The sequence below is a fragment of the Tursiops truncatus genome, chromosome 8, assembly GCF_011762595.2.
Source record: "Tursiops truncatus isolate mTurTru1 chromosome 8, mTurTru1.mat.Y, whole genome shotgun sequence".
NCBI classification, from domain to species: Eukaryota; Metazoa; Chordata; class Mammalia; order Artiodactyla; family Delphinidae; genus Tursiops; species Tursiops truncatus.
The window spans coordinates 65,030,330-65,053,676 of record NC_047041.1 but is presented as its reverse complement, the minus strand read 5'-3'; the positions used below and the strand labels follow the sequence as shown (position 1 = coordinate 65,053,676).

The following is a 23,347-nucleotide window of genomic DNA, read 5'->3' as shown; positions in this document are numbered from 1 at the left end:
ATAATGGTGTATCTTACAATCTATGGTATCAGAGATTTGATTTTAAAAAAACAGTATCTGAAGAGCTGTCACATGGAGGAAAGACTAGACTTTCCTTCTCTATGGCTTCAAGGAGGAAGAACTAGGACCAAATGCCAGAAGCTATAGGGAGCCGGCAGGGAAGTGACAGGAGGAGCCATCCAAAGATGGAATGGGTCACCTTGGATGTGAAGCCCAGGCTGGAACACAGTGGGGAAATCAAGCACCAATGTGGCAGCCCTGTGATCCCAAGGTCTGATTGAGAAAACCTCACCACGAAGAGAAAGGTGGCCCATCTTTCTTCGTTACCCACCTATGTGCTCAGACTGAGTTATTCTCTAAAAAAGTCACCACTTAAGGATAAGAGCCATTTAGGGAACAGTACTGAATGGGAGACCTGAGGCAAAGAGGAATGCCGCCCACACCTGTGCTCTCAGACTCCTGTGGGCCAGCCGGGGACCACCTACATGCCTGCTATGTGCCAGGTACGTGACAGGTGTGCTACACACACTGCCCCAGTTAATCTTCACAGCCCCTTGTGAGGCAAGCGCTATCACCCCCATCTTACAGAAGAGAAACCTGATGCTCAGAGAAATTCAGTGGCTTGCCCAAGGTGTTACTGCCACTCAAAGCCATGGTCGGTCTGTGACAACCTGCTTCAAATAGACGGTCGTCCAGAAGTCTTGATTGGCAAAATGAATGAACTGAGCGCTCAAATGAGCAATCAATGAATGGACCAACGTGGTCTCACATTGGTAGCACAGACGCTAGGAGAAGAAAGAAAGAGGAGAGCCATTTTAGTGTCCCACCCCCTATCAATAGCTCCCACGGGCACGAAGCTCATGCCATTTGCTCCCTGCAGAAGCAATTTATTCCACCACATAAAGCAAGGGTGTTTCTGAGACGTCTATGGCAGAAAACAGGTGCCAGCTGCCCTGCTCAAATGTCAAAGCACACCAGGCTGCCATGCCTTCCACCTGCCAGGTTAACACTGGAGTAGGCAGAAGCTGAGCTCAGCTTTTGTCCGTGCCAGGGCCAGGATGTCCAGAGGGCTGGGGAAAGGCTGGGGAGTCAGCCAACTGCCCCCACAATGTGTTCCAGCCGCCTGGAGACATCCAGTTCAGCCCCAGGCCACCCAGGCTTCCTGCTTCACTGGGGAGGTCAAAGTGGGCACCAGATACCAAGGGCAGCACCCACCTGAAGGGGATATTCAGGTGCTTAAGAGATCACAGAAGGGGGAGAATCGGTCATTTCCGATGATGGCCCACAACGCCTGTGAGCAGGTGACGCCTGCAGAAACGATTCTAACGAAGGAGGAGGGGCTCACCGAGGTCCCTGCCCAGCCCAGCTTTGCTGCCTCAGCCATGTGTAGGCAGGTAACGCCTGCTCCTGATCTACGGGTACCCACCGCCAGGGGCTCAGCACCCACAACCCCCAAATCCATCCCCCTCAGGCTGACCTCGAGGGAGGGAAATGACCTCCTGTAGTGAGGTGGTGAAAAGCAGGGGCAGTTACCATTTTTCTGCAGACGACAGAGCTGCCAAAGCGCAGGACAGGCGCACTTGGTGGCACAGAAAGTGACAGATGTCCCATATTCTAAGACCCTACCTGAGGGGTTCCAAATGGGCTGCCCAAGCTGACCCCCTTCACAGGGAAGGTGGTGGGGCAAAAGCACAGACAAGGCCTTATTTGGGCCCAGTCTTAAGTGCCCCCGACCTCCCTGTTCCCCACCCCCTGGGGCACTCCTTGGTCCAGACTGACAGCTACAGTCTGGTCAGTTTAACCGTCCAACGCACAGAGGGCAGTGCAGGCCTCCTAACAGATCCCCACCCACGACTCCCACACAAGCTTATCCTGCACAGTCTGATCCGCCTGAAGGAACGCTCTGACCATCCCTCTCCAATGGCTGTCACTACCTGCAGGATTAGGGCCATACCCACCCCTTCCCCAGCACTCAGGGCTAGACTGATTCCAGCCTCGGCTTCCAAAGTTCCCCCAGGCAGCCCCCAGGTTTCCACCACGTGACACCCTGAACATACCCTCATGTTTCTACATCTCTTTGTGCTCTACCTCTCCCCATCTCTGCCTATGGAAATCCTATCTTCCAAGGCCCATCTCAGGGACCAAGTGCCACCTCCTCCAGGAAGTCTCCTCTGACTCCCCCACGCTGTGCGACTGTCTAAAGCACATTCCAAACTCTTATCTTGATGTGTGGGCATGAATGAACTTATCTAAGGTACCTCTCTCCATGAGTTAGATGAAGGCTCTGCTCCTGTCATTCAGCACAGCACCCCCGGCACGGCAGCTGTGCACCGTGAGCTAAGGAGCCTAGGTCACAGTGCTCCATGCCGGCCCTGACAGCACCCTATTTACAGTCCTTTCTGATTCCCTCCTCAACCTACTTCCAGCTGACTCATCCCCCGTTCTATCGAGGTTTAGCTCTCAGAGGACAGCTAATTGGAGATAAACTAATCAACATGGTATCCTTCCCAATTAAATTCTATATTTTTAACAAAGGCCCTCTGGAGACAAGGGCTGAAGACAAAGGTGGGAATTATAGGCCCCAGAGCTCTGGGGGAGGTATTTTTGTTAAGGAAAGATCTTGCACCAAACCATTGTGCAAGCCAGTGTTACCAGGGTATATATCCTAAATTCAAAGCATGGGAGAGCTGCTAGAAAGCGGGGTGTCGCCTGGTGATACAAAAGGAAAGGCCACCGGCAAGTAAGGCTGCCCGAGGCTGGTCACAGGCTCACAGCCTGCCAGAAATGGAGGATGGAGAACAGACTTGACTCTGACCTGGTTAGGTGCCCTTGAGCCAGGAACCACACCTCTTGGCCTCCGCTCAGTATCAAGAAGCCTCTGAGCCTCAGTTTCCCCATAGGTAAAAAGGAGGCAGGAGTGAGAATTAGATGATCCCAGAGGGCCTTTCCAATCTGACATCCCAAGGCTCGGCCTCCGCCTCTTCCACGCTCCTGGGAGGTATCATTTGAAACTACCCTACTTCCACTGCCTCCTTACCTTGAGCCCCACCTGAGTCCAAAGGGAAAACTAAGCCTAAAGATCTCCCAGCCAATCAGCAGGCAGCATGCAGGGGGCAGGCCTCTCCCAGCACAGGGGAAAGGAAGGGGCAGATGTTGGTTTCTGTGGACACAGAAATGCTCCTCTCACTTACCCAATTTGTCCCAGCCCGGAAAAAGACAGTTGGCTGATTGCCTTTGTTTCCCTGACCTACCTTTTTAAGAGATTACAACTGCCTGCCAAATTTAAGTGCTGCCCTAAAATCAGGACATATAAGGTCTCTCAGCGTGGATCTGAAGGGTTTCAAAATGGGTAGAGAGTAAGCGTGATGAAGAATGAAACTTGGAGGCAATCTAGGCCAGGGTGTGCAGCCCTGTCAATTAAAGACCTTTAAAAATAGCCTCTCTTCTCTCATGCTGAAGATAAAGATGAAGTTTCAGCAATAAACAGACATCTGCTGGAGCTTCTGAAGAGATTACAGCATAAACACCCCAGAGAGCAGTCATAAACAGCCCAGAGCTCTCTCCAGGTACCCCCAGCATCCTGTTCACCAACGGCAGGGGAGGGCTTAGGGGACGGAGGGACAGAGAAGGAGGTGGTATTCAGAGGCTGGGGAGGATGCCCCAGGAAGAGGTGGTGCAGGAGAGCCCAACTTGGCAGAAAATGGAGAACTGGCTGCCTTCTGCAGGGAAATAAAAGCTCAGGGATCTACCAAGAAAATTTCCAGAGGATTCCATGCCAGTGTCATTCATTCTGAAAATGGGTCACTCCTTAAAATTAGGAAAAAAACTGACATTTTTGAGTGCCTACCTAAGCAGGGCACTTCACAAATATTTTAATTTTACCTCTACATCAGTTCCCCAAGATCGGTGTGATTAGCACCTTTTTAAAGACAAAAATACTAGGGTTCATTGACGCCCAAGGCCACATGCCTAGGATTCAAATCCAGGTTCTGTCTTAGCACATTTGTCTGTCTTTGCCTATATCACCTGCACCTAGAACATGCCCCTGAGGTTTATTCTCAGTGCCCAGACTCTCTACACCCACAGATCTAACACAAGGAGAGTCCTAAAGGGGAGAGGCAGCAAAGCAGAGGAGAGGGGCAGGAGTTAAGCCATGTGTGCCTAATTCAGATAACTGTTGAGTCTCGGCAGCCCTGTGGGTCCTATCGCTTCACATCCTAGTGGCTTCCCAGCAGGCCTGAAGATGAACAAAGGGGGAAACAGGCACAAACATATGCCTAGACTCTGTCTGGAAGGAGCCACAGGAGACTGGGGACAGCAGATGTCACTGAAGAAGAGAACTGAGGACCAGAGGACGGGAAGAAGAGAGACTTGCTTTTCACTGAATTCTCTCTGGACTGAGTGAATATGTTCCCCTGCACCCATGTATATATGGAGGGTGAACAGCATCATCTGTGTGTGTTGGGGGGAGTGAGTGCCACGCATCCACACGTGTGTGGGTGGGGCGCGGTGAGTACCAGCATCTGCGCATGTGTGTGTATGAGGTGAGTACCCTCATCCATGCACGTGGTGTGAGGAGGGGTTAAGTCCCTTTTAAGAGAGTCCAAGATGTTAGGTACAAGGTAACAGACACATCCAATCTGGTGAAAGCGACCTGGACCAAGCAGGAAGTCCTGGGTCCCCTGGTCGCAGCAAGCCTGGAATCCAGAGGAAGCCGGGGCGTCATCCAGAGCCTCCTCCTTCCCTCACAACAGGAACGTGCTGCAACCCGAGGCAGATGGCAAGAAGCTCTCTGAGCATGAACCCCATGGCCCCCAAGGCCGAAATCAGTAGCACGAGCCCCCTAGGACATTCCCTGAGGAAAGAGATTGACTGAATCCTCTCCTTGAGGCTGTGGAGAGAGGCCTCCCCCATTGCCCTGCTTATTCCTCTATTCTGTCCCTTTCTTCGGCGATCGGATTTCTCACCCCTCCAAGCAGGGAGCTCCTGACTGCTATCACCTTTGTATCAAGCTGAGCAAAAGCCCAGCTGTCCCGACACGCGGAGCCATCAGCACCCCAACTTTATAGCAGCTGTGAACTCCACATACCCCACATGCTGCACCTTGACCCCCCACGCTGCTCCCCCGGGGTGAAGCTGTCCAACAAAGGGGTCAGCAGCTCTGCCAGGCCCCCAGCAGACCCTGGACCTGCCCTCCTCCAAGGAACGGCTCTCGTTGGTGATCAAAAAGTCCAAGTGACTTTTTCCCAGGCACTTCTTCATCCTCCCCTCCACCTCATTCTCCTGGTCCCGGCACAAGTTAAACCCTGAGATCCTGCAAATCTTCCCCAGATTCAGTCAGTACTCAGATCAGTAGCCAAGGCCAGCCATTCAGAGTCACCAGAGCCAAGAAGCAGTTTCCGCATCTTAACACATTGACACTACGGTGCAGGACAAAATGTTCTTAGACTCCCACTCCCATCTCTGGCCTGGCTGGGCTTCTGCACTGGGTGTGTCAGGAGCTCGGGCCTGCAAACATCCCAAAAACCTGCTGTTGCGGCAGCTCAGGGACCAGGGGCCACCGGCCAACTCCCTGCCATTCTGTCTTGCTGCCAGCAGAAAGGACATGGGCACTGGACATCCTCCCCTGCAAGGGAAGGGGAAAACCTGAGCCCCAAACCAGCAGGAAACAAGTCCCTGTTCTCAGGCCTGCCTTGATCTCTGTATTCCCCAGGAAGAAAGCTGACCTTGCCTTGAAAGGAATACAAGAGTGGCAAGGTCTCTGGACACCAATGGGAGAAGGCGGGTGAGGGAGATTACCCTGACCCTCAGGGGAGAGAAACACCAGTGCAAGTACGGAACACACTAAAACTCCCACCCCTGAGAACATCGGCACCATCCCCCACACACCACTCACTGCCAGCCACGCGGGAGACAGACAGGCTTTCCTGGGAGGAACTGTAGTAATATTTAGATGCATGGATGGGTACAGAGCAATTGCATTTGAGAAACGATACCATACCCGGTACTCACAAATGGCTCTTCATCTGGGACACAGGGATGGACACTTCCTCAACAGCTAACAGCGAAGGGAAGCATCGCAAAACTCAGACTCCACCGTGACCTAACCCTGCGATGAAGGTTGGTTTGTGACCAGAGGGCCCAAGTCCCCATCACCCCCACCAACTCTGAGTTCTGAGACCAGATGATCAGTGCTTGAGAAAGGAGGAGCCTTATCAGCGCAGACCAGCCATGCTTCCTACCTCTCAGGAGGTGGCAGGGAGGAAAACAGAAAACGGTGGAGGGAGGGGTCAGGGCCCCCCAAAGTGAGGTCAGTGGGGCGTTTGGCCATCAGGCACTTTCCCAAGAGGAAAAGACAGGCTGTCTGAGCCTGAAGCTTTGCCCTGCCTGCTTTTTCTTAACCCACTATGTTATTCTGTCTTCCTCTGATATCGCAAACTCTGAACAAAAAATCAAGAGGCTAACATTAGAATGATTTCATTCTGGGGAAACCAAAATGAAATTCTCAGGAATGAAAGGGAAGTGGTAGACTGGGAGGGAGGGTGAGGCTACACGGATTTCATAGCTTCCCATCTCCTAAGCTCCAGCTTTCTTTGCTTTCTAACTTTTAAAAAGTACAGGTATGGGAATTCCCTGGTGGTCCAGAGGTTAGGACTCTGTGTTTTCACTACGGGGGCTGGGGTTTGATCCCTGGTCAGGGAACTAAGATCCTGCAAGCTGCACCTCATGGCCAAAAAATTAAAAAAAAAAATTTTTTTAAGTACAGGTATGTTCTTTAAAATAATGTCATAAAATAAGCAAATATCAAAATCCCAATGGCTCTGTGACCTATCCACACATAAAACTGTACCAAATGCATGTATAATTTTGTCTACCCATCCAAATTGGTTGAAGGAAGCTCTCTTTTTTAAGAGGAAAAAACCCCCAAATATTTGGATTTTCCATTAGAAAAATAAAATATTTTTATTATAAAAATTTTAGAAAAATACTGAGAAATAAAAGATAAAGGAAAAAATTAACTTTATCCCTGCCATGCAGAGAGAAAGACAACATTTTCTTATACTTAATGCCTAGTGGAAAAGACTGTTTATGTTTAAGAAGAAAGAGGAGGAGGAGGAGGAAAAGAAAAAAGCCTCTTAATTTGGGGCCTGTGTGCAGAGAAAGGTCTTTTTTGGGTGGGTCAGAAGATGGCTATCAGAGTGCTTAGCACAGGGACTTCCCCAGTGGTCCAGTGGTTAAGACTGCCTTCCAATGCAGGGGGTGCAGGTTCAATCCCTGGTCTGGGAACTAAGATCCCACACACTGCGAGGTGTGGCCAAAAACAAACAAACAAAAAAGAGTGCCTAGCACCTTGGGGAGATGTGACAAGGAAGCTAGATGTGAAGCCTGTTATCCAGGGGAGCAAACACACGTTTTCCTTCCCTCCTGAGCCTCTGGTCTCCTTTATCAGGACACACACAAAGGTGCCAATGGTGATACTATCTCTTCACCATAAATTCAGACCAGACAGTGAAAGGTCGTAAGTGTTTGTTTTCTGTCACGACCTGTCAGCTGCAGATGGATAATAACTTGAGAAAAGCCCACACCTCGCCCAAGTGCGAGGCCAGATAGAGAAGGCTCCTGAAGGTACAAGGCAGAATCTTGCACTGCCCAGAGAGAGGCGGGCGGCATTCTCTGGGCAGCAAAGCCAAGTGCCTGGCTCTTAACATGGTAATCCCTGTGGCTGAATAGGTCAGGATTCAGAGCTCGGGCAGAAATGACCTCAGTCCCCATCAGTCCCACATGTGATCTGGGGAGGCCAGCTGCTGATCAGGGAACCACGGCGGCTGTCTGGGCTCCCCACACCGCAAACCAGAGCACGCAAGGGAGCACGGCAAATAGTTCTATTATTTCAGGATGTTTACAGGCTGACGCTTGCTGAGGAAATGTCCACACGTGAGCAAGTCATATATTTTTTAAAACCTCTTATCTAAACACAGACATGGGCAGTCACAGAAACCTACCACTGGGTTAATTCATTCAAAATGCATTTCCCGAGTGGCTACGGCACCACTGGGCAGACGCCCACCATGCCTCTGCCCTGTCCCAGACGCGGCACTGGGAATCCCCAACAGAGCACAGAAGTAGACTCCAGCATCAAAGCGTTCGCCGTCCAGTGGGAGATTTAAAACGGAGGGTAACAGCTGGTTAAAAGTGGGAGTGGGGCAGAGGGGGTGGTGCTCCAGATTAAAGTAGGCTTAAAAGGACTACCAACCAAATGCAGCATACAGACTTTGCTTGGATCCTGATTTAAACAGACCAGTGATGAAGGTCACTTCTGAGACAATGAAGGAAATCCGAATATGCACAGACGCGACCAAAGAATTACTGTTAATTCTGCTACATGCAGTAACAGCCATGTGGTCATGAAAGAACATTCTTTTCCAAATAGATATATGCTGGATTATATAGGGGCAAAATGACATGATATCAGAGATTTCCTTTTAAATATTTCAGGAATAAAAAATAGAAGGGAAGAAAAAGAGAGAAAGAGAGAGATGAAGCCAGCCTGGCATGATCTTGGTTGTTGAAGCTGGATAATGAGTATTTGGGGCTCATTATACTATGCTCTCTATTTTTGTGTTTGAAAATGTTCTTTTTTTTTTTTTAACTGTGCGGCTTGCAGAATCTTGGTTCCCCAATCAGGGATCGAACCCAGGCCCTCGCAGTGAAAGCACTGAGTCCTAACTGGACCACCAGGGAATTCCCTGAAAATGTTCATGATATTTTTAAACAGAGGACTGCAACACATCATGGTAGATATCCTAATGAAGACTGGTATAAAAGGCAAAAGGGGACCTCCCTTGTGGTGCAGTGGATAAGAACCTGCCTGCCAATGCAGGGGACACAGGTTCAATCCCTGGTCCAGAAAGATCCCACATGCCACGGAATAAGGAAGCCCATATAGCACAACTACTGAGCCTGCGCTCTAGAGCCTGCACGCCACAATTACTGAAGCCCGCGCGCCTAGAGCCCGTGCTCCGCAACAAGAGAAGCCACTGCAAGAGTAGCCCCCGCTCGCCACAACTAGAGAAAGCCCACAAGCATCAACAAATACCGAACGCAGCCAAAAAAATAAAAATAAAATTAAATCTTTAAAAAAATAAAATAAAAGGCAAAGGGGATATAGAGCAAAGAGCAAGGAGAATTTGTGAGAACCAGAAAATAAACCTGCCAAGTTTACGAGTGTTTTAAATACCATTTCATAGTGGGGTAGGAAGACATGTTCACAAATAATTACAATATAAGATGCGGAATCATAAGCACAGCAGGCGGCTGCACACACCAAGCCTCTAGAGTCCAGACAGAGGATGGCCACACGGTTTTTTCCTGTTTCCCTTAGTGTTTAATTCACCACACAGACCTCACTCATGCAGAAGGAGGCCAGAGCCCTAGCTTGGTCACTCACTAGCTGTGTGATTGGGGGAAAGTTCCTGAGCCTCAGTTTCCTCATCTGTAAAATGGGAATAATCCCACCTACTTCTTCAGAGGGCTAAAGTGGGGATCAAGTGATACAAAGAATGAAAAACTCCAGCATAACGTACAGTGTTTCCTTTCTTGGCTCTTTAAGCAACAGAGACCCTCTAGCCCTGGGAGGGCCTCAAAGATTGGCAATGTTCAGCCCAAATCTTGCACCCATACCCCAGCCCTCCCACCAGGGTCAAGGCTCTCCCCCAAGAAGGCAGGACCTCCCCCCCTCGCCCTGTCCCCCTTAGTAGAGAGTGAAAGGAAGGCGCATGACTGGGAGGCACACCCAGATGGGGGTGTGGACATGGGCGGAGAGAATAGAGACACATCCCAATCACAGGCAGAGAGGGATTACTCAGTGCTCCTCTGCTCCTTACAGTTCCCGGGAATAGGCCTCCAACGACCAAGCTACAACCAGCCTTAGTCCTTAAGCTGATTTATACTAAAGTGTAACTGGTTGGTAGTAGGCTAATCACGATTTTCTTTCAGAAGAGAAGGATGAGCAGAAAGGCAGCCCTGGGCCTGAAGGAGGAAGGAAGCAGTGATTTCATTTTTTATAAACATAAGCTCGAACTATGGATTTCAATCACCTTACAATCACAATTAGTATACCTCAACACCTGCCCTTCCCCCAAAACACAAAATAAAACTAGAATTGGTCCTAAGGTAGAAGGTTATTTCAAATAACAGTCCTCCTGGGACTTCCCTGATGGTCCAGTGGCTAAAACTCTGCACTCCCAATGCAGGGGGCCCAGGTCAGGGAACTAGATCCCGCATGCAGCAACTAAAAGATCCCGCATGCCGCGACGAAGATCCTGTGTGCCGCAACTAAGACCCGGCACAGCCAGATAAATAAAATAAATATTAAACAAAAAAACATGACACATATAACAGTCTTTCTAAACCATCCCAGAAGCCAACTCTCAGGCGCAGGGCCAAGTCAATGGCAGAGGCAGACTTCCCCCTCAAATAGCACCCAAACACCAACAGTCAGTCCTTCCCCATCACAGCAAGACCAACACCACCATCACCCCTGATGGAGGACAGGGTGGGCAAGTGGTCTGTAGGTTGAACAACCTGGGCTAACCTGGGTCAGTTCAAGTGCATTGCTAAAGAAGTACCCACAGGATCTTTGGATGGAATCTTTTCAGAGGCCAGGTCCCTGCAACACAGCACACCACTCTCCACAGCCATGGGGCAGCAGGAAGGGCACTGGACTGAGCTCTGGCAGAGTCTGGTTCAAATCCCGGCTCAGCCGCTTTCTACGTGACCTTGGGCACTTACCCTACCTGAGTCTGTTTCCCCATCTCTAAAATGAGGAGGGCATAACTCTGAGTTTTTTGAGAGTTACTGTGAAATTCTCAAAAAGTGCCACAGGGCAGGACCTGTCCCTCAGTAGGCACTTAATAAACCTGTCTTCACTCTGTCTGATGGCCCGTTGTTACTGCAATAAGAGCTTCCAGAACATCAGGTGGGACTACCCTGGAGAACTGAGCCCCCCTCCCCCGCCTTGGATCCACTTCCCCTGGAAAAAGGGATGGAACAGAGCTGGCCTGGGGGCCCAGGGGACCCTGGTGCCAGAGCACCCACGCAAGCAAATTGAGAGCCAACCGGCTGCTGGTTTTTTCCCCACGGGGCCTGCCCAGAAGGGGGCTGGTTAGTGGCCTCATCCTTCACAGAAACCACTGAGGACTGTAGTGAGTAGGCAAGACTAACAGCAAGAGGTCCCCACACTGCTTAAGGTCCCAGCAGGGCCCAATGCGCCTCCAGATAAAAGCTCTTTGGGCTTTAAGAACCCAGGCTTTAGAATAAAACAATATGGAAAGAGACACAAGTTTACTCTGGTTTCAACAGCCTCCCCCTCATCCAGTAAAGGTCATTCCCAGTTCTGTCGAGAGGCTGGTCTAGGATAAAGTTAACCCCACCTGCCCCGGCCTGGAAGCCAAGTCAGCGGCGCTTCTACCCAGGGCCAGTCGGCAAAGGCAAGGCGGGAGTCTGGGACGCCCCGACAGGGGTGCTCCCGGGCCTGGGGAGAGCGCAGGCTGCTGGAGGCGCGAGGCTCAGAAAGGACAGCGCCACGTCCCCTCGGGCCACCGCCACCGTCCCAGACCCAGTCCCCGCCCGCAGGCGGCCAGGCCACCGACATCTGGCCCAACTTAACTTCCTGTTGTTAAGGAGGGAGGGGAACCGGGCGGGGGTTGGTAGGCGGGCGGGGGACCGGGCGAGGGGGGCGCCCAGTGAAAAGCCGGGAAATAACGTGACCGGCGAGGAGCCCAAATCGTGGGAAGATAAGTTTAGGGATGATCTTCTGCCCCGGCGGCAGGCGGTACTGATGGCGCGTCGCGCCCACTCCATGTCGACGTTTAGGTATTCTCTAGGCTTAGAACTGAAGAATTTGGGTGTTGGGGGGCGGAGTAAGAGGTAGTTCGAGGTACTGGGTTCTAATGGATTCGGAGAGCGATAGGAGTACCCCGGCCTCCCTGGGCAGTGCCACCTGCTCGCTGGGCGCCCCGTGAGGTGGGTCTGAGGCGGGAGATGCTGCGGCGCACCTGACCCTCTCCGGCGCGGGCCAGGGCACAGAGTCCAGGCTCGGCCGCCACGGTCCCCGCCCGCCCTCCTCAGAGCCCCGCGCTCCCCTTACCCGCCCCCCGGTCTTACCGAGAGCCGCGTCGGCCGCCGAGCCTCGGGTGAGCCCTTGTCTTTGCCTAGGGCCGTGTGCGCAGCGGTCTGCAACCGGAGGCCGCCTGCGAAGCTGTGAGCTACCTAGGCGGCCCCGCGGAGGCTTAGCCGGACGAGCGCCTGCGGTTCTGCGCCGCGCCGCCAAGGGGACGGGGAGCCACCCCCATCGGCGGCGCGGCCAATGACAGGTCAACCGGGGGGCGCATCCCCGCCCCCAGCCTGAGGCCCATAGCCAATGGCAGCGCGGCGCGGAGCCACCCACGCTCCTCGCCCGCCCCGCCCCTTTGGGGCCAGCTGTCACCGCGGCTGCAGCGGGCGCACGCGGGCTGCAGCCAAGCCCGAGGGTAGGGAGCAGCCCTGCGCTCCTACCCAGACCAGTGCAGGTCTGAGACCAGCAGAGGACCGATGGGGGCGAGGCTTGGTGTTGCTGCTAGATGAAAACCCCGGTGCTGGTATCCAAATGTCAATGTAGGGAGGCAAGGGCTGGGCTTCACGCTCCTTGGCCTAGACAGCTGGAAAGCAAGCCTCAGCGTCCCCTTTTGGACTTGGGGGAGCAGCATAGCACTTCCCTTACCGGCTGTGGACCTCCCTTCTTGCTTTGCTCCTTGACCACCCTGGGGTTCAGCAAACCCCTGCTAGAGGTTAGTCCCTTCCCCTCACCTGGACTGGCCTTGCCTAGAATAAAACTAGTGGGAAGAGGGGCAGTGGTGCAGACCACCTGTTACCTTCGTCACATCACCCAAGCACCCTCTTTTCTTGGCTGTCAAATGGCTACCTTAATCTCTGCTCTGCCCACCCTCACTGGTTGCCCACAGCTCCAGAGAGCACCATTCACAGTGTGAACAGTGTGAGGGGTGTGAATCCGCTTTGTGAACTACAAATTCTGCAAACACCTTGGGCAGACTGCTCTGGTAGCAGTGATCATGAAACAGGGATCCCACAGGCAGGAGCTGTGTCTTACTCACCTCTGGGGCCCAGGGGCCTAACATGGGCTTGGCCCAATATAAATGTTCTTGCAACAGAGCTGACCCAGCAGGAGGAGAACAGGCAGGCTTGGGCAGTGAGAAAACAGTATTGTGGCTCCAGGCTGCTGGAATTTCCACAGCATCAGACCACCCTCTGGAGAAACTACATTCCCTTGCCAAGCAAGTACAAATAAAGCAGTTTGCCCCATCAAACCTGGGGCTTATTTTTTTTCCATACTCCTTACCATGTGATCCTACGTGAGGCCTTTTGGGTTTTCCCAGTGATTGTCCTTCTTGGTTGCTCTCTTAGCATCTTCAGAGTTCAATTGACTTCCTGAACATGAACTTTCAGCAAAAGCCGTCCCTATTCAGTTTGCAAGACTCAGTCAGCACTGATTCTCAGAGGGGCAGCTCTCCACTCTGATGGAACTCTGTCTGTGATGCCAGTTGACGAGGTATCCTCTATGCACACTATCTCATTTAATTCTGAGATAATGAATGGAATGGTATGGTGACAGTGGCTCTGCATGGTATGCATTTTTATGATCATTCCCTTTTGCAGATGGGAAAACTGAGCCTCAAAGAGGTAACATAGCTTATCAAGGTCACATGGTTAATAAGTTTCAGAGCCTAGATTGATTCTGGATTCCAGAATCTGCATGCCTAACCACTATGCAATGCAGCCTCTGCCATCCTGCCCATACTTCTAGAGTGCTGGACAGGCCAGGCCTATCCCTGAAGGAATTGCTCTGGGGCCTGACCTGCCCCCAGTCCGTCCAAACGTTCTGTTGATGTCAGGCCTGGGCACTGTTGGGGACAGGAGATGAGGTCAGCATGGCCCTGCCTTATTTACAGAGTGACTGATAGAGGAAACAGCATTACCTCTGCCCCCAGCCCAAATCCTCACTGGACACAGACCTCTTGCTTCTGGCCTGGGCCTGAGACACCCATGCTAGGGATGGAGATGGCGACAGAACCATTCATTCATCTCACAGATGCTACTGTGAGCTAGATATGGTTCTTGCATTCATGTAACTTATTCGGCTGATAAATAATCAAAAGTACACAGTGCTGTGGGAGCTGTATTCTTTATCACTTACATTTTTTATCATTCCCATCACCTTATCTATAGCACGTGTTCTCCAGATTAAACAAATTTAACACTACTTCAGGAACACTGTGGGCCCACCACAGTGAGATACTACTGCTCAGCATAGACATTCTATTAGCTCAAAAACTAAAATTTATCAATGTGTTCCTGGGACCTCTGCCTCCTCTCTTCCCAACCTTTTTAACTTGGGGGGCTGAGGTGAAAAAGAATCTTGGATCTGAGGGCTGAAGAGTGAATTTTCCTTGGATGTAGGGCAAGCTGGGGGCTGATGGAGGCTGATTGCAGGAAAGGGGATAAGCCTTGAAACCTCTTGAATCAGTGATCAGAGTCCCTTGCCACCACATACAAGCCACCCTTGCTGGCCATCTCCCTGGGGGGGTGGACAGGAATGGGGACAGATGATCACAATTGTCCCTTCTCTGGACAAAGCAGTAGCCATGCGCTATCCTGCCGGACTCTGTGTCTGGGAGTTTATACAACTAAGATCTTCAACGAAAAGATCGTCCAATGTTAGAGTGGACTTAAATAGTATCTAAGCCCTTCACTGAACAGATTAAAGAAATTTAAAAATTAATGGGGAAGGGAAGGCACCACGAGAGTCCCAGAGCATGGAAGTGGGTTCCAGGTCTCCGACGCCTCTGCTTCACTCTGAGCACGCCAGGCAAACTCAACCTCCTTGCGCCATGGCTCAGTATTCTATATTTAATAACAATCTCTTCCCAGCCCACTCTTCTGGGATGGCGAATGTGTGCTTGTGAAGGTTGTCTGGGAGATGCAGATGGCCGCATTAGCATCAGAAGGAGGGAGAGAAGGAAGGCCCAGATTCATCCCTAAAAATATCTACATCTCAGACTGGAAGCAATGGGTCTCGGCAGCACCACGCATGCCTCCCCGGAAAGAACTCCAGCTGGTGATCTCCATCATCATTGTTTATCCACCTGATGGCATCCTGCAGGGGCTGGAGGGGTGGTGTGTCAGGCCTGGCTTCTTTTTATTTCCAGCCGAGCAGTTGGCTTGAAGAAAGGTCAGAGTTGAACTAAGTGGATTCCCAATGCAGAGATTTCCTGCAGAGAAGTCCAAGTGGGTCTCACAGCGTTGGAATGGCAGGGGAAGGAGTGACCACCTGTGCCTCCTCCTCCAAATGAAAAAGGATCTGTGCCCTCGGACCCCTTCCTCACAAGCATATGTTCCAGGAAGGGGTAAAACAGTGAGTGTGGTCTCACCAGCTTTCTCCCCAAGCCGCTATCAAAGGGCTTCGGTCTTTCAGAAGGAAGAGGAAGGCCGATATCTACACAGTCTGGTGACCTCGTTAGATGATGAGAAAAGGCTGATTGGCCCCAGTCCACCTTGGGAGCTATCTTTGGAGAAGGGTTTTCTAAGGAAGTGGAAACATTTCTACCTCCCTCAAACAGGCTCAGGAGTGTGCGAGAAGCAAGGTCACTGGGGCCTTGTTCCAGCCCCTTATCATCCCGATAGGCCTCAAAGTGCACTATTTTTCATGGATAAGACATATATAAAAGTTTTCAAGGTCTCTAGGAACTCATCAAGCCTACCACACATTCAGTGCGCTTTCCAGAGACAGTTTGGAGAAAAACTGGCACATGTCAAAATCAATAATGCCCTCAGAGCCACTGCAGCACTTTGGGGAATATGTGTATTTGGCTGCAGTGATGGGAAGGTCAGTGCTGGAGAGATGAGGCCACAGGCAGGAGGTGATGTAGCAACCAGAGCAAATAGAGAGCGGGTGTGCGGAGGAGAGGGGAAGAGACACAGGGTCATGAAAGTAGTCTGGCCCCGGCTCCAAACAGTCTGGGGAGAGGCAGAGGTACATACACACATACTCAAAGCCAACTGTGAAATCTGAGGGCACAATTCTGGTCTCTAGAGACTCAGAAGTCTAACCAATACCACCAAACCCACTATACCCTCATGGCAGGCTGGGCCATACCTGCTGCCCAGGCAGACTCTTGTTCATGCAAACCTAAAGCCCATTCTAGGACACACTGCTGTTATCGAATGAAGCGCCCAAAACCTCCACAGGGTAGGGGCAAGGACAGGGACACTCTTTTCTGTTCTAGCCCATGGAGGGGACTCACTCAGGTTCAACTGTCTATCCATCCAACATATATCCACCCCACAAATATATACAATGCAGTTATTCTAAGAGGCATCATAGCCAAGTTGTTAGGAGCACAAACTCTGAAGTCAAGATGCCTGAGTTTGAATCCCAGCTCTGCCACTTATTAACTGGGTGACCTTGGGCAATACTTAACCTCTCTGTACAGCAGGTTCCTCGCCTGTAATGGGGAATAGTAATAGCAAAGAGAGATGTGTGCTTCGAACACATATACATAGTAAATAATATACATGGGTTTTGATTAAAATAACTTGGCGTCTAGTGTCAAGAAGGGGGTAGAGAACTAGAGTCTCTAAGAGGCACCATTATGAACAATTCCAGATCAGGGACATGGCCACTCCCAGCACTACACTTGTGTGTGTATCTCTCAGCCACATTTTAAGGTGGATAATTGTCATCCACACCTTAGAGGTGAAAAAATGGAATCTTGGAGAAGTGCAGTCACTCGCCCAGAGTCTCCCAGGAGCTGGCATATGACAGGGTGAATCTAACTGGCTGACTCTCTACTCCTGGCTACAAGACTGGACACAGCACCCAGGCCCGGCCAACCACATAGCCCCAGGGGTGACTGGTCCAACAGACATGTATATGGTCCAAGCAGAGTTCTTCTTCAGGACCAGTGTAAAGGTAGCATGAGAGAAGCTCTCTGTCCCCAGAAGCCAGGGTTACCAGTAGACCCACATGCGGCGGAGGAGATCTGACTACAATAGGAAAGAAAGAGACTCCTCTGACTGAAGAAGTAAAGCTCCAGCGATTCTTTGCAATTCTCTTGACTCCACCCTCCTCGGTGTTGGTTTTGTCTTCAGGCTGGTTTTCCTTACTGTAGCCAGCGCCAAAACAGCTCTCAGTGCCAGAAGCTACCTTATCCAAAAAAGAACATTTCTGACCCAGCATTCCAAGCAGGAGTCCTGAGATCCACTCTGATTGGATTGGGTCATATGCCCACTTGAACCCGTGCCATAGCCAGAGGTCTGGAATGTGCTGATTGGCCGCGCCAGTCAGGGCCCCTGACTGGACCTGGGGTGGGATCAGCTTCCCCTGAGACACACAGGCTGCATGGGACAGAGGTGGACACCTGAACGAAAACTGAGTATGGTTAGGAAGGGAGAAGAATGGATAGATTGTTATATGTTGGGTGGGTATAGCAGATGCTTCTGGTTTCCGTATACACCAGTGGCGTTCTATTGCAAGCACCTGTGACTCCATACCTGTGGGTTTCCTCTGGCTTCTGCGGTAAGCTTAGCCAATGCAGAGGGCAGTCCAAAGTATGAGATTTAACACCACTGGAGCAATCTTCAAACAAGAGTGAGCAAGAGTTGGCGGATACATACCCCAAATGTCTCGCCCTCAGGTGGGATATCTTGGAGGTGTGTGCTCTATCTCTGTCTCTGTCCCAGAGATCTCCAGCAGGACTGAGCCCAGGTAATTGCTTGTTAACATGTCCTCTATTGCTTCCCTACCATCACTTCCTCAGTTCTTTACTGGTGCTTCCCAGGATTACTTCCCAAATAAACTACTTGTACTCACATTCCCTTCTCAGGGTCCGCTTCTGGGGGAGCCCATCCTAAGACAGTAGGGTCAGCTCATCTGAGCCCCAACCTTGAACTCCTTGAGATGAGCAACAGTGTGGTATTCAATGCTGTACGCTCCGTGTGTTGCTTAAACAGCACCCGCGCATGGGAGGTGTCAGTAGATGTTTTGTGAAGGAATAAAAGAGGAAGCTATTTAAAAGCAGTATACAAACAAGGTGTTCCTACCACCCACCCACTGATTCTCCCATGGGTCTGGACCACAGCCATAGACTTGGGCCCATATGAATGCTCAGAAGGAATTTGTGCTTTTTACCTCTCAGAAAGTACATCATCCTGACCTCCTCTTGTATCATCCACTCCCCACATACCACCTCCCATGAAGCTTTTCTTGCATTTTGTAGCAGATAAGTACATTTTAATTAAAATTAAATTCCTGCACAATCACTCTTCTATTCAAATCTTTCTCCTAGTTGTAGCTTAGATGACCAGAGATTACCCAGTACAGCCCAACCTCTGATTGGTTCAGAGGGGTGATTCTTCCCCTCGTCAGATGAGTGGGGTCTTCAGGGGCACTCAGGATTACTGCAGTGGAGCTGGAACCCCCAAATAGAAAGGCCCAATCCAGCTTCACATGTCAAATTCTGGTGGAAAGTGCTCAGGTTCAAACGACCTGGGTTGCAACCTCTGCTCCGCCTACCAGTGTGACTTTGAACAATCCAGGAGATGGAGATAATAAGCTTTATTTGGTAAGAACAGAGTATAGATCAAACGAGGTGACATACTTGAAGGTGTATCACTGGCTCTGACTAAATGTTAATTGTTTTCCCTCCTATTTGTAAGTGTGGTGGTTTTATATTTTAGCAACTTACAAAGCTAGAACTGGGTTTCCCAGAGCCCGCTTGGGGTCATCGGATAGTCAGAGGAGGAGGTGGTGAGCAATAGACACGCATTCCGGCTTCCCCTCAAGGGCTGTCTGTGTTCCATCTGCTCTTGATTTCTCCTGCTTCATATCTGTGCTTTCTTCTCACTTGCCAACCCTGCTGACCAACACGACTTCAGGCCCCAAGCAGGCACCAAGGAATCAGCATTCCCAGACCTCTTCACCAGCCGCCACAACTGTGTGAACTCTACTCCCTGTAATCACCCATTCTTCCATATCACAGTATGACCCTGCTTCCCTGATCAAACCCGAACTGACACAATAGGTAACTAAAACCGCCACTTCTCACGGGCCTACATCCGGCCCATAATGATCTTATACAGCTTCACATCACCCATACAGGATTACTTCTTAGGATTAGGGACTGAGATTATGAACCCAATTTTATACTTGGTGTATTTGTCAGCGTTCTCCAGAGAAGCAGAACCAATAAGAGATTAGATAGAGATAGATTTATCGTGAGACGTTCGCGTATTTGATTATGAAGGCTGAGAAGTCCATGATCTGCTGTCAGCAAGCCGGAGACCCAGGAAAGCAGGTGGTGTCGTTTCATACCAAGTCTGAAGGCCTGATAACCAGGGGAGCCAATGGTGTGAGTCCCAGTCCAAGGGCAGAAAACCAACATTCCAGTTCAACAGTCAGGCTAAGAGAGTGATGTCTCCCTTCTTCCATCTTTTTGTTCCATCCAGGCCTTCAAAGGACTGGATTATGCCCACCCAAATTGGGAAAGTCCATCTGCTTCACTCAGTCTACGGATTCAAATGCTGATCTCATCCAAAAACACACTCACAGACACACCTAGAAATAATATTTAACCAAATATCTGAGTACCCTGTGACCTGTCAAGTTGACACATAAAATTAACCATCACACTTGGAGAAACCAAAGATCAAGAAGGTTAGGGGCTTCCCTGGTGGTGCAGTGGTTGAGAGTCCGCCTGCTGACGCAGGGGACGCGGGTTCGTGCCCCGGTCCGGGAGGATCCCACATGCCGCGGAGCGGCTTGGCCCGTGAGCCATGGCCACTGAGCCTGTGCGTCCGGAGCCTGTGCTCCGCAACGGGAGAGGCCACAACAGTGAGAGGCCCGCGTACCGCAAAAAAAAAAAAAAAAAAAAAAAAAGAAGGTTAAATACCATGTCCTAGTATCTGGCAGAACTAGGATTTAAACTCCGGCCTGTCCAGCTCCTGAGCCTAAGCTCTGACCACTTGGTCACTCTGAAACTTATCAGAAGCACGTATCTCATTAATTATAAAATTACTGCAAATGTGATCTATTCTTATTAGAAAAAATGAAGGGAATTCTCTGGCAGTCCAGTGGTTAGGACTTGGCACTTGCACTGGGGTGGCCCGGATTCAGTGCCTGGTCGGGGAACAAAGATTCCACAAGCCATGCCGTGAGGCCAAAAAAAAAAAAAAGAAATAGGAAAGACTCTTAGACATGCTAGTTTAAAATGTTTAACATGTCAAACACATGGCGAAAAAAAAAAGGGATGGGTGCAGCCCCAAAGATGTAAAAACACTGTCAAGAGGGCATAAGTTGTAGACCTGCTGGTCATCGGGCAAGTTGTTTGTTAGGCAAACTGGTCTCATCTGAAGGGGTCTGATCCCTCTCTGCATAGGCATGTCAGAAAAGAAATTTGACTTTTGGCCCAAAGAAATGCAATCGTCGTTTCTCTGCGCAGTTCACCACTCAGCACCCTCCCACTGGCCAACAAGCCCTGACAGTCTAACTGGGTGAAAATCAAAGAAGTGATTGAGTGAGGACTGCTCTGGGTTTGTGCCCGAGTCACAGGATCCCAGGACAAAGCAGGAAGGCATGGCCACCGTGGCCTTCTAAGAATGCCTGAGAGGCCAGCCGTCGAGGTTTTCTATTCCCCTGAGAATGAGGAAAGCATCTCAGAACAAGGCTGTGGCTGCCCCGTGAACGGCAAGGAGTAAAGCAAATTTATGATGCGTGGTTCACTCAGGGCAGAGTAGGAGAAGAAGGACCTGGGATGGGGTGGGCGGCAGACGGAGGCCTGGGAAAGAGGCGCCATGAAACATGGCCCGATTGGACCCAGCCCCTCCCCCTCCTGGCCTCAGGGCTTCATGCCTGCTGTTCCCTCTCTTCCTTTCCACCCACAAATGACAGTCACTCCCTTGTAGACTGTGCCCTGGGTCACCCCTTCTTCCTTATTGCCTTGGTTCATGCTCCTTCCACATTCTGCAAGTAGACTCATCTGTGTCCCTGTGAAGTTTTACATCCTCTCTAGTTGTTTCCTTAATGTCTCCTTCAGAGAAGTGCTGTATCTCTAGAATCTTTTTCTTCCTTACATTAAAAATAGGCTTTTTTCTGAGAAGGTGGAGTGGGTGAATTTTTCCCCTATCCTTCCTGTTAAGTACACGTAACAACCCTTGACGAGGGAATCGCCATAAAGTTATCAGCTGATTTTTCAGCCGAAACTCTGCAGGCCAGAAGGGAGTGGCAAGATATATTTAAAGTGATGAAAGGGAAAAATAAAATAAAATAAAATAAAAATAGAGTCTTTATCTTTTTTTAAACAAAAACTGTGCCGAATCAAAAAGAATAATATAAACTATATAATCTTATCACTCAGCGATTTGGATCATCAACACCTTGAATGTGGATCCATTCATATTATCAATATATACACCTGTGAAATCGCGTAGCTACAGAGGCAGTATGACAGAGGGTTTAAGAGTTTGGGTTTTGGGCTTCCCTGGTGGCGCAGTGGTTGAGAGTCCGCCTGCCGATGCAGGGGACGCAGGTTCGTGCCCCGGTCCGGGAAGATCCCACATGCCGCGGAGCGGCTGGGTCTGTGAGCCATGGCCGCTGAGCCTGCGTGTCTGGAGCCTGTGCTCCGCAACGGGAGAGGCCACAGCAGTGAGAGGCCCGCGTACAGCTAAAAAAAAAAGTTTGGGTTTTGTAGTTAAATCAGCTTGGATTGGAATCTCTAATCTCGTTGTGTGATCTTGGATAAAATCATCAATCTCTCTGAACCTCAGTTTTCTCTTGTGTAAAATGGGAATCATCAAGTAGTTACAAAGTTGTATTGATTTTGTTTGTATTAATTTTTGTTGTTAGGATTAAATGAAATGATCCACCTAAAACCCACCAAGCCAGGTATATAAAATCACGATGTGTGCATGCGTGTGTATGTCTGTGTGTGTCTGGGGAATGGGACATTTAAAATACACATAGCAAAAAATTCACCATTTCAACCATTTCAAAGTGTAAAACTCAGTGGATTTAGTAAATGTACAACGTTGTACAACTATCACCACTCTCCAGTTCCAGAACATTTTTATCACCTCAAAAGGAAACCTCACACCCATGAAGCCATCCCTCTCCCTCTCCCTCCCTCCAGCCCCTGGTAACCACTTATCTGCTTTAAGTCTCTATGGAAAATCGCTTTCTCTTCAGCCTTTCTCTCTCTTTTAATTTTTTTCCTGACAGCCTGGTCACACCTCTCTCATCAAACAGACCAAATCAAACTTAGAAAAAGGAAACAAAACTAATAAAAACAGAAAACTACAGGACAAACATGAAAATGATTTGACACAGCTCGTTTAGCCACGGCTCTCACAGTCTCATCATCAGACTTGAAGAGTGATCCATCCATGCTTGGTCTGTCTGCATCCTCCAGGCTCCCTCACCCTATACCCTGTACCCAGGCTCTTGTTGGGTGACCGGGGCCTCCTGGTTGTCAAATCCGTGTTCTATTTCCAGCCTTCACTCCTCCTTAATACCGATATTGTGGTACCACATGATGCTGCAGATTAGCATCCTTTTTCAAATCCTCTTTCCTTTGTTCCTAAAACACCCCCGTCCCTCTCTCTGCCCCCCCCACCCCCGTGCTGGCAAGTGTTCTTCCCACTCTTCTGCCTCCGTCTCTCTCCTTGGGCGATCGCATCCACTGCCCCTGCTTCCTCGACATATCTCAAATTCAACACGTCCGAAAATTGTCCAAAACCCACTTAATGATCTATATTCCTAACTTCACTAATGGTATTCCAACAACCCAATTTCTCAAACTGGAATTTTCAGTCATCTGCGATTTCTCTCTTTTTCTAAATTTTTTTTTCCAACTGGATAATTCCGTTAATATAGTTCAGAGACATCTCTTGAGTCCCCTCCCACCTATCCGTGCTTATGGCCACTTAGTTCAGGTCCCCAACCTCTCTTCTCTCAACAACTACAATAACCTGTTTAGCCACATACATCCTTTCCATAACTGTCAGAGTTGTAGTCTTTTTTTTTTTTTTTTTTGTGGCCACACCACGCAGCATGTGGAACTTCCCCGACCAGGGATCGAACTTGTGCCCCCTGCATTGGAAGGGCTGAGTCTTAACCACTGGACCACGAGGGAAGTTATATTCTTAAAATACAAAAGTGATCATTTCATTCTCCTCTGTAAACATCTGTCTCCTTAGAAAATACACCCACACCCTATCTGGCCCTACCTCCTGACCCTCA

The 23,347-nt window shown here is 50.0% G+C and overlaps 1 protein-coding gene across 10 annotated transcripts in view; it reads right to left on the bottom strand.

The window, feature by feature from the left end:
* The window catches only part of MICAL2 (microtubule associated monooxygenase, calponin and LIM domain containing 2), a 220,595-nt gene extending 208,275 nt beyond the window's left edge, over positions 1–12,320 (bottom strand). For 5 of the 10 annotated variants that reach the window (XM_073808631.1, XM_073808625.1, XM_073808626.1 and 2 more), the window contains exon 1: positions 12,166–12,320. The gene's annotated coding sequence lies outside the window, so the exon portion shown is untranslated. The remainder of the gene's footprint in view (positions 1–12,165) is intronic. The other 5 variants (XM_033862560.2, XM_033862559.2, XM_019948066.3 and 2 more) reach the window with 3 other exon arrangements.
* Positions 12,321–23,347: the final 11,027 nt, after the last annotated feature.